Raw genomic sequence first — 12,201 nt, 5'->3', positions numbered from 1 at the left:
AAAGAAATGATTTAAACAAGTGAATTGAATTATGAAAGATTATATGCAAATGTACCCAAAGCGGTAAGGGGTAAATACAGCACAGTAAAATGTGATAAATACCTGGTACCGTCTGCCTGCATTAGGGATCGTTTAAATTCCACCCCTGCCTCAGCGCAGTGCACACGAAATGAAATAGTCTCCAAGAAAAGGGAAAACGAGGGCTGGTTTCCCGTTATTTGAACACTATACACGTGTTCATGGCTGCATGTGTGTGTGTTTGTGTACGTGTGGGGGGGGAGGAGAGGGAAGAGTGTAAATAGCTGGCCATATTTTCATTTCTTGTAGTACAGTGGCTCAGAATCACCTGGAGAGCTTGGTAAACACAACTAGATGGGTCCCAACCCCAGAGTTTCTGATTCAGCAGATCTGGAGTGGGGCCTGAGAATGTGCATCTCTAACAGGTTCTCTGGCCTGGGGACCACACTTTGAGAACTGCTGTTGTCATACATGACACTTCAACCTTGAGTGTTGATCATTTGAAACGAGGGCATTTTGGCATATCAGGGAGATGCACCCTTTCGCTTATTCTGTGTCCGATCATTCACATCTTAAAATGCACCCTCTTCCTCGAATGAACACTTTTCCCCGTGGGACCTTCCATGAACCCCCTACATACATTCCTGTGGGCTCTATCCTTTCTAAGTTGTTGGAAAGACAACTTTATCAGCATGGTATGATACAGACTAACCTTTTTGCTTGCCCTTAATGTTCTTTTATGTTGATGCACCATTTATGTTCATTTTGGGTCTAGCTCATTAAGTGTGGTTATAAATAGTCTGTGAGGTGGAAAGGGAGTATGGAAAATTATATGGAGATTGTTTCACAGTCAAAGACTAAAGGGATATTTCTTGAAACTCTAGCTTGGGGCCTCTGAATATAAAATGCTTGTAAGCTATTAAAGAACAGACAGTGACAATGTTTAATTTTATTGCTACAGTGTGTAATAGCTCCATATTCAAATGGGCTCTTAATTAAAATATGTGTAGATGCTCCTAGCACCAGAGATTTGACTCCCAACTCTTGTATTGTCTTTTTAGAGGGAAAGTTCTGATATACACAAGAGTGACAGCATTTGGGGTAGGGTTTGTTGTGGTGCAAAGGAGTTTGTCAGGCCTGGGGTGAGGCAGTTGTTGGTTTCACTGCAGTAGGTAGGTATCTGGGCAAGCACCCCATTTGTCACCTACCTTCACCACCTGCCCAATAAGCTAGAAGATGTTGGCATTGGTGAGATTTTTTTTTTTTTTAATTTTTTATTTATTTATGGCTGTGTTGGGTCTTCGTTTCTGTGCGAGGGCTTTCTCTAGTTGTGGCAAGCGGGGGCCACTCTTCATCGCGGTGCGCAGGCCTCTCACTATTGCGGCCTCTCTTGTTGTGGAGCACAGGTTCCAGATGCGCAGGCTCAGTAATTGTGGCTCACGGGCCCAGCCGCTCTGCGGCATGTGGGATCTTCCCAGACCAGGGCTCGAACCCGTGTCCTCTGCATTGGCAGGCGGATTCTCAACCACTGCGCCACCAGGGAAGCCCGAGATTTTTTTTTTTTTATTGCCACAAGTGAAATATTCTGGCAATGGGGTGTAGCATTTTTTTCTCTTTTCAAATTTGTGATGAATTAGAGCCACATTCTTCCATGAAACTGGCCTAGTCATACCTCCAACTAGATGATCTCCGTGAAGTAATTTGAAAAACTGGAATTCCTCATCATCACTGTAAAAAATATTTAAAAATAAAAACAACTGGAATATTCTGAAAGTGGGGTTGGAGGGAAGCATTCCTTTTCTATTTCCTAATATGAGTGCACAGGCATCGTGTTGATGTGCTGGCTCAGAGCGATGGTTCTCAGCCCTGGCTGGCAGTCAGAACCCCTGTGAAACTTTAGAGAAAATACTGTTTCCCTGGCCCTGTCTTTACCCACTGGATTGGAACCCTCAGGGGCTGGTAGGGGTGCATTTTGGTACAGGAATCTGTATTTTTAAAAATCTCCCTACAAGATCCTGTTGATTAGCCATTTTGGGAGAAGTATTGGTTTGGTGTAGGTGACGAATCCGGCTCAGGTTGTCCCTCTGTGGCTTTTATTGCAGTCTCATGGCTTGTGAGTTACTGAATCACTTATGAATTCCGAGTTTTCTCATTGCATGTAATTGCTAAATGGAGAATTTTCCACCTGAAAGCCCCCAACTATATTGAAACCAACCTCAGATATATCCTAGGATACATTTTCCCTGGGGCTCAGCCAATACAGATTAATTAATTGTTGTGGGAAGAAAGAAAACATACCACCTCACCTCAGCACTGGAATATTAATTGATTAATCAATAGAAACTGGAATATTACCATGTTCAATACAAACCACACCCATTGCTCAACAAGCCACAAAAACACCATTTTCCAAGAACCCAGGAAGTTCAGTCTCCTAGAACAGGGACTGTGTGTCCACAAAGCAGTGGGCAGGTATTACCTAGAAAGGAAGACTCAGCCGGGGGCCAAATGTGTCGAGAGAAGGGAAAAACAGTGACCCACAGGCCCCAAGGGAGGGCGCTCACCCAGGTTCTCAGTGCTTTCAGCAACATTTATTATTTCCACTTTTTGCATCAATACGTTAGATGGAGGGAAAATACTGGACAACAATGCCTAACATCATGAGAAAATAACATGACATTAAAAGGCGTATAATGTATAAAGACTACATCAGATGTCTCTGTATTATTTCTTATTACTGCATGTGAATCCACAGTTATACCAAAGTAAAAAGTTTTTAAGAAGAAATGTGTGTGCGTTCAGAGGTATTTCTTTGTGTATGGATGAGGCATACAAAACTTTTTGTCCTTCCCTTTCCCCACCCACCTTCCTCTGTATGTGGATGTCTAGGATGCATGTGGAAAATCTTCAAACAGTGCAGTGCTTGGGGTGCAGGGGCAATGAAGGGCTGTGAGTTGTCTGATATCACAGCTGCCCTCTATTGAAGGGTTTCTTTGAGCCAGGGACTTTGCTAAGCTCCCTATATTCATTATCTCATTTAATTCTTACGACGGTCTTGTACGTAAATAGTATTATCCCATTTTACAGATGAGGAAATTAAAGCTTAGTGAGGTTAAGCTAGGTAACCTAGGTCACAACAGGCTACAAATGGTGGAGTAGGATTTGAACTTAAGTCAAACGTTGAAGTCCATGCTTTCTTGGTTTTACCTACTACCCCATCTGTAAGGTAATGGGAATTGTACCTACTGGCATCAAATCAAGTGTTTTTGTCTGACTGAGTTGCTTTAGAAGAAACTATTGACTCCAGAAATGATTCAGAAATTCTCATGCCAAAAAAAAAATATTTTTTTTAAGAAGAACTAACCAACTATATAGACTATTAGGAACCTGGAATTTCGAGGTTAGGAGTCCAACCTCTTATTTAGTGTGAAATCATCTTCTGAAAATGCAGTATATTCTAATTATGAGAAAGTACTTATATGGAACTGAAATTTGCTTGCCTCTTAGATATAACAAAAAATAAGCCTCTCTGCACAAAACAAGTCTTTTCTATAAAACTGCAATGAGAGAAGTATGAGACAGTCTGTCCTTTTCAAGCCAGACATTTCCAGTTCTTTTTCAATCATCTGCCATTTGCCATTACTTTGAGAATCTTGATTATATTCCTTGGACATACTCCAATTACTCAATATCTCCTCTTAAATTGTGGTCTTCAAGACTTGAGGCAGTGCTACAGAGGTGGTCTGACCTAGATGGAAAGCACTTTTTCTGAACATAATACTTTAACAATGGAATGCAGGCAGTGGCTGTACTTCATAGATATGGAAGGAATCAAGAAATCTTGCTTCTAGGAATCTGACTTTAGACTTCAGGTCTGTAGGAAATATAGTAGTGAAATGCATTGCTGTACGTGTCTGGGCCCACCCAGGGAGAGTATGGGATTTCCTGCAGAAATTCCTATCCGCCATAAACTCAAAGAATTATTTGCTTTGCAAGGTCAGAGTCCAATGTTTCCCTTTTGCTAACTGATGAAATTACTCAAACCCGTGCTAGGGTTGAGTAATAGGTAGGGAGCGGTCATCCACCTGAAGGAGATGGGAAATTGTAAGTACCTACCTGAACTTGGCTCCTAGCTGAAGGGTCAAGAAGGAATGTGATCTTCGTATCTGACGTTAGACATTTTTTCCTATATGTGTAGATTCATTTAGGGAATTTGAAAGCCACGTTCAATATTTTCTTAAAACCATTCGTGTTTTCTTCAGAAAGCTCAAGTTAAGTCATAGTAATAAACCTGCTTTGGAACTTTCCCTTTTAAAAGAAATCCTACTTACCATTCAATGCAACTTGATCATTTCAAAATAGCATCGAGCCAAAGACAGCCATCTTGGCCACTAGAGTTGGCATATTTAGTCCACTTTATTTGAGTTGAATTTCCTAGGTCTGTTTATATTTCACTATGAGAACAGACATGAACCACAATATTGGTGTTAAAAAAATGATACTTCTCACTTTAAAAAAAAGATTAAGAACACACTGGTATTCTCAATCTTTAGGGTTAGCGGAAGAACATTGTATTCATCTTAGGATGGCTCTACTCTTTGTATTGTTCAAGAACTCCAGAGGCTTGCTTGGTCTGGAAAAAGTGGGAAGAGTTTTTGGTCCAGGGCAGCTGATACTGTTACTATTTATGTATACAGTGCTTTTTCACCATCTGTGGGGCTTTGCTTCTCCTGCTGGATTGTGGAAGTGACTACCTCTCCTAGGGGGTCATGGAAGCCCTTGCCAGTGTTCCCAGGGGTCTGCGCTCTGCATCTAGTTCTTTGTAGGCACCACTCATAGCCACATTTCCATTGACAATGCAGCTTTAAAGCAGCACGTAGGGCCTCCCAGTGTCATTGGGGAAAAGCTTTTATTTTCTAACTTCAATTCCTTCTAGAGAAATTATTTCTCTCGATAGATCATCTTACCATACTATCTTGTTTTGAACGATTTCAAATCTTTTGTGGAAACAGGCCATACAAAGTGAAACCTTAAATTTACCTAACGTTCTCACAATGCTAAGGTTTGTCAAATGGCCACTTAGATGAAAAATCTTTAATAGACATAACTTTGCCCCTTTGTCTTGGTCAATATCTACACCCATGGCATGTTGGTTTTTATTAGGAGAGGCTGTTGCTACATTGAATGACTGCCACACTTTTGGTTTTTCTTTCCTTTGATAGCAATTTAAAGATGAATTCTCCAGGTTTTAGTGACTTATCATCTTGATGGTTTCCAGCTTTGTTACTGACTTAAGGAGGGTTCTGTTAGAATTCCTGTTTTTATTCACGGAAGAAGTGCATACACTAATAAGCTGATTTGGAATTTTAATAGAATATCAGCAACACAACCAGGCAGCTGTGATTAGATGTCAAGAAATCTGTTGCATTGGGAGTTAGATCCTTAAAATGTTTTGTGCAGGGCTCAGGAAGAGGAGTTTCTTTTCCCCTAACAAATCCTGTCCGGGCAGACCCAGGTTGGAAGACAGCATCCTCGGTCTTTCACTAAAGGGCGCTCTGTAGGCGGCTTGGTTTGACCCATCTTTTTGTTTTCTTCCGTCTCTATATGAGAAGTCAGAAAAAAGCTCTTCTTGAATGTAAAGGCAAAATACAAAAGCTGGCACTAATTCATATGGGATTTAAATTCACTCATGCTTCAGGTCATCTTTGGTATGTTTCAGATAGTAAATCAAAGGGGAAGTAGAACATGGCTTTGAGGAGGTAGAGTAGATTATGAATAGTCAATTCAGTTAGCTATCTTGATAGGTGTTACCAAGAAATAGAGTAAGAAAAATGAAGCCTTCCCTGTGAGTATAAGTAAAACAATTTAGTCATTCATTTTATCTGGGTTACAAATGTGAGTCAACAGAAGTTAAAAATGAAGATTCTCTTGGCAAACAGGGGTTACCCACACTTATCCTTTCCTCAGTAAACTATGTAGTTAGAAAACAGGACAAGAATATAGGATTTTGCATGAGAACAGCTTGGATGAATTATAATGACTTTGAAAACCTTATTAAAATATTTTCTGACTTCCCTGTGTTTACATTTGTAACATAAATATTGTTAAAACATGTTTTACCCTTGATTCCCGGGGTTTGTAAGAGAAAAGAAAGAGGAAGAACAAAAAATAAAACCAATGGCTAGAACCAGCTAGGAAGTAGTAATAATTTTCCTGTGTCACTTTGATACAGAACAAAAACCAAATGAAATACCTTACTGTGCAAAACTATACTTAATTGGCCTATAATTTAAAAAAAAAAACAACCTTCTCCTTTTGGAGTTGAGTAAGAGTCCTACATAGTGGAGTACTTGCAAACTTCAGCATAAATTGAAACATTTACCTGGTTTTGAGTATTTAAAATGCCTGAGGGGAAGCTTGGGAAAATGTGATTTTCAGGTACATTTCGCAACAGGGAAGAGACTATTTGCATAGCTATGTCCATCCATTTGTCCGCATATTTGAAAGCCTGTGCTCTGGGTGCCAAAGGCAAAATGAATAATGCACAGGTCTGGGTCCCCAAGGCCTGGGCCAGAGGAGGCAAAAGTCTGTAAGACCGAGGGAGGGGCCACCCTGGCCCAGACAAGCCACTGCCAGTGTCTGTCTCATATTCATACGAAACGTGGTTCACTTTTCTATCATTGTCCGTTGTTTCTGGACCTCGCACAGGTTTTTGAGCTCCAACTTTAATACGGAAACAAATGCGTGCTTTTCTCAGGGGAGGTAAAATTGAGATTGTGTTTAAAATCAGGAATTTAGCAATGAATGAACATGGGGCTTTATCACTGAAATGCATTTTCATCCTTAATTCCAAACGTCGCCTTTGCTTTCTCATTTACCATAGGCACAGAAAACAAAAACTATACCTTTGCTAAACTGCAATATTTTAAGATAATACTTTCCTTGATCTCTGTAAGGCTTGTCAGGATCAAAGTATTTCTTGCTGTTTTCTGGCACAGGTGGGAAACCTGCCATTGGCCTATGCCTTTAAGCATGTAATAGTTCAACACAGTGATGAAAATTTTGAATCTATGTTGAGAGCCCAGTGCCTTTTATTTGGAGTGAAAAATAGAGGTTCTAGTCTTCTGATAAGCATTTCTTCAACCATTCCAGTGCTGTGCTAGAAACCTCAGAGTCATCTTCAAGTCTATTTTCTCTCTTAATTCGTGGATCATTTAGTCATCAAGGCTTATCCGTTTTACCTCCTAAGTATTGCCCTTGAAGTAGCCATAAGCGGTCTTTTTGACTTTTTCTTCTACTCCAACCTATTTTCCACACTGTGTTGTTTTCTAAAAAAAAAGAATCTCTCTGCGAACATTCACTCATTCAAAACTTCCAGAAGGACACCCAGGAAGTGAACAGGAACAAAGGAACACTGACTCAGCCAACCGAATTAGGTAAATTGTCCTCCAGCTGATCTGAGCAGCTAACTCCCCTACTTTACTCCTTTGTGGTACCCTGTGGCCTGTAGACTCAAGTCCAAACTTCTTTCTCGGTAGCACACAGGCCCTGGTCACCCACACTCCGCCCCACATGCTTTCTTAGTCCCTACAACTTTTCTTTCCCTCTTTCCACCTTTTCTGCCTCCTTTTTTCTCTACCCTGTTCATTTTCCTTATGAACTGGACACTCAGCTACTCTCTCTTCCCAAGGAGCCCCTTCCTTCTCTTCTGCCTGCCCCCTCGGCCTGGAACACCATCCTCCTTTTCCATCTTGGTTTCCTGCTCACTCTCCAAAGTCCCAGCTCAAATGTCCCTCCTCTATCACCTTCCCAGGGCTGGTAGCCCCCTTCCCCGGGACCCTCCTGATGTAACCGAGGAGAGCGATTCCCCACTGCTTTGTCATTCTTTGTTCTCATCTCCACCCTGTCAACTAAACTGAACTCTGACTGACACAGAGTCGATGCTTTTTATCTTTGTGCCCAAGTGCCTAGTGCGGGGGCTGACACATCCTAACTGTTGATAAATGTTTGTTGGTTGAATAAATGAAAGAGCGTCACCCTCTAGCTAGTGTTACACGTTTTTCATTTTGCTCCAGGCACTTTAATTCTGGGCTTTAGCCAAGAGCATCAGTTTGGCTGAATGGAATGAGCTCAGTTAATTGCTATAAAGTTTATTCCTTTACTAGCCTTTAAATGACCATCCAGGTATTTACCCATTCTTTCATTTCACAAACACTGCGGAACATTTTCTATTGTCAGGTGTTTCGTCAGTGGTTGAGAATAAAAGATGTCCAGACCAGTCACCTCATTAACTTCATCCTGGCTTCCTCTGAGGAAGGCAAATGAAGACTAAGCAGAACAAATTTGTCTCCTACACGTTTCTTCTGGCAGTTTCTTTTCTGGGCTAATCTTTCAATTTCAACAAAAGCTTGAGTGAGTTGAGGGCAAGATTAGTTGACATATTGATCTGGTTATAAGTGGTCCTGAAAGGTCCCTCTTGGCTTTGGTTAATGTCTGGGCCCCGGCATCCCTGCAAGGCTGAATTATTTCTAGGTCAGCCATTTCTTCTTGGTTCTTTTCTCCAAGCGAATGCTTAAAAACTCAGATAAGAAGTGTTTTTTAGGTAACACAAAGGTGGAAATTGAATAGTTTTGGTTGAGTTTCAAACGTATTGTTCTTTTTAGGAAGACGGGAGGGCACTGACTTATACGCTGGTGCTCTGGTTTATTTGTTGTTATGTTGTTAATCAAATGCCTGCTCCCTTTTCTGTCCCTCTCTTCTCAGCCTTCAGGAAAGTGCTGGCATCTGAGTTAAGGGGAAGGGAGGAGCGACTTTTATAAGGTGGCAGGATGCCAACATTCCTTTGCCTTCTGCTGTCTTATGAGTGGTGCCAAGTCATCTGGTGGCTACTTGTAGCTGAGGAAAGAGTTATTAATTACTCCCTGACAATTCGCTCAAGGATTTCTCAAACCATTGACTTAAAGTAGCTATGGTGAAGATATTAGAATGACAAAACACAAGGGCACTTAGTAGAATGACTATTCTACAAAGGGAAAGTTTTGCACAGGTCTTCTTTTCCTTATTTTCACACCATCCCCCCTTGTGTTTCCTGAAATGAGGGAGGATGAATATATAGGGAAGCAAAGCTAAGACAAATGATGACGTCTCTTCCCAGCCTCCGAGTGATCTTGTTGTGCAGCGATGAGTATAAACAGTGTGGGCTCTGGGACGGGGGAGAAAAATGCTGACAGAGCACTTGCTTTGACTGGATTTATAATATTATAGGAAGAAACTTCAAGCGACAGGGAGAGATGGGAAGGGGTGAGGTAATTTGGGGTGATGGCTGCTTGGTGGTCATAATTCAGCAGCTTTGTTTGGCCCACTCCGTGACCTGACCTTCCCCAGTACTCTTGTTGGACAGCCTCATAGAATAAATTCCTCCTTCATCCACCACTAAATTCCTCCTTCATCCACCACTAAATTCCTCCTTCATCCACCTCGCAGGCCCGGCAGTGGTAGCAGGAACATAGCAGCTCCCCACAGAACTGATAAGTTCACTTCCAGGGGCGAGAGGGTAATTCGTTCGGCCCGCTCACTCCATCACTGACCTTCCTGTTCCACGGCTGTCCAGGGTACAAATTAGTGCTAATTGCTGCCGATGGTGGTGAAAGATTCTGTGACAAGTGTCTGCTAAGAAGAGGGCTAAGACCCCTAACTCATTTCACGTAGAGTATGCCCATGAGAGGAGGTACTTTGGGATAAGATAGCAAGAAGGCTGGGCTGGGAGAAAGAAGATCATTACCGAGAGCCGCAGTGCTTTTCAACAGAGCTGTCTTATTTTCATCCACTCACAGATACTGAAAATCACATGTTAATTAATTTTCCCACAAAGAGGAATTTTACTACTTCTTTTCCAGGTCTCGCTTTGATGTGGGAAGACCCAAAAGCATCCCCAAAGTAAGAGTCAACTAATCATGTCTGGGGTAAAAATTCATTGCTTCAGCTCCGCCTAGCAAAGCAGCAGGAGCTCTTTATGCTATCATGTGTCAAAGTTTCCTGAATAAAGTTGAGTGAGTAAGCATCGCTTTTAAAATCTTTCAATCTGATGGACGAGAAAATATCAGCGTAGCAAAGTAGGTCTCCTTATATCATTGCAATTAGCCACATTATTGCAAGTGGAAAAATACTCTCAAAAGGGGATTGGTGGCCCTGGTGTAATATTTTTAAATGAATGTAAAAAGAGCTGCTTTTTATTAGCCAGGAGAAAGTTGAGAGTTTTCTGATTTGACCGTTAACACCGCTGAAAAGGGCAGCTCGTTTCATATATATATTTTAGCCAGAACTAGCTTTAACAATTGCCAACTGCCAGTTATAAATAGCTTTCCTCTTTGAAACAAAGCTTCATCTTTCAAACTGCTACTATCTTAAGCAAAGAAAAAAAAAATATCATGAACTTCTTTCGGCTCATACCAGCTGTTCCAGATGTTATGATTACACATGTGGACCACATTCTGAACTAAAAATACATACAGGAGATTGACTTCGAACCTTTTTAGTAAAGCAACATCATAAATTATCTTGGTTACCCCTTAGTTATGTTCTAGAAGTGTTTGTAAGTGGTTTGTAAGGGGAGGAATAACTTCAGGCTCATTTCCCCCCCCCCCAATGAAACCTACTATGATTAATACTAAATTTCACTAATAAAATTATAGCCATATAAGATTATGACATTAGAGTCTAGTCTAGACTTTGTTTTACTTACAGTGAAAAATAATAAAAGATCCTATTGCTCTCATATTTGTAAAAAAAAAAGAAAGAAAGAAAATAACTAAATTGAATAACAGATGTTTTTAAATGTAGGACTGGAAAGAGTTTGACTTGAGAAGTTAGAAGACTTAGGGAGATTTTTCTGGGAGGATGTTGGTGTTTTCAGAGGCTACAGGATCAAACAGTTCCGAATCTGGTCACCAGATGGCCTTATGAGACCAGAGCTTTGTGTGTGGACACTGGTGGTGATGGTAGGGTAGTGGTGGCAGCGACAGCAGTTTCAGGGTAGATTGGGGGTCAGGAAAAAAGGATGCAACTGCCCAGCTTTCATTTTTTGTTCTTGTTGTTGTCGTTTGTTTTTTTGTTTTGTTTTGTTTTGTTTTTTTTGCATCTGCTCAAACAGTTTTCCATCTCAAGCATTGATCGGCCAGTGTGGTATTTTGGAAATGGAACTCAGGTGATGACATTTTCTTGCTCAAAACTCTCCAATGGCTTCCCAGCACTGGTCAAATAAACTCCAGATTCCTTACCATGGTTTACAGAGCCCTGCATAATATGGCCCATGTCTACTTCCCTGACCTTGTCTTAGACCATCGTCCCCTAATGTGGCTGCCTTCTAGACACACTAGCCTTTGTGATTTTTCAAAGAGCAAAGGCTGCTCCCTAAAAGCCTTTGCATTCATTGTCGCATTTGCCTGGATGCTTTGATTCGTATCTTCAAATGGCTGGTCCTCTCTTATCCTTCAGATCTCAGCTCAGTGTTACTATAGTGTAAGTCCATTCAGATCTAAAGTATTAACCCAACTACTTCCCAGTGCATCACTTTAGTTTAATTCTCTAAGCCTTAATCATTAACTATTTCCTTCCTTCCTCCCCTCTTGCTTCCTATCTATCTATGTATCTATCTATCAATCAATTATCTAATAAATTCTCTATCTAGAATCAGATCCTCCCCACTGGAATGCAACCTCCATGGGAGCAGGCACTTTGTATCATTCATTGTCATTTATTGCATCACTAGAACAGTGGTTGTTCTTGTATAGAGAATGAATGAATGAATGTTTGAGGTATTTATAAGTTAGGCATTTATAGCCCGAGGAGTACTAGTATTTGGATAATTCTTTATAGCAAGGTTTGCCATAACTGATTTAACTTTCAGTTTTTTCATCTACTTTTTTGTTTTTTCATCAAACATTCACAGAGTAACAACAAGTAGCAGGCATTGTGGTAGGTACTAGAGAGAATCCAGAGCCGAGCACTGGTAACAGAAGTTATGTTTTTAGAGCTGAGTCTCTATGCTAAGGGCTATGTACATATGACCTCATTTAACACTTGCAGCAATACTCTGAAACAGGTGCTTTAGTCCCTAATTCCATTTTACAGACTAGGAAACTGAATTTAGTTAGGTAATTTACCCAAGATAACATGCCTATTCAG

General features: G+C 40.9%; 1 protein-coding gene across 9 annotated transcripts in view; it reads left to right on the top strand.

Moving 5' to 3' along the window:
• The window catches only part of ERCC5 (ERCC excision repair 5, endonuclease), a 266,206-nt gene that overhangs the window by 65,057 nt on the left and 188,948 nt on the right, over window positions 1-12,201 (top strand). The window lies entirely within an intron of this gene.

Source organism: Balaenoptera acutorostrata, chromosome 18 (assembly GCF_949987535.1).
Source record: "Balaenoptera acutorostrata chromosome 18, mBalAcu1.1, whole genome shotgun sequence".
In the NCBI taxonomy this organism is placed as follows: domain Eukaryota; kingdom Metazoa; phylum Chordata; class Mammalia; order Artiodactyla; family Balaenopteridae; genus Balaenoptera; species Balaenoptera acutorostrata.
This window is presented reverse-complemented; position numbering and strand designations above follow the sequence as displayed.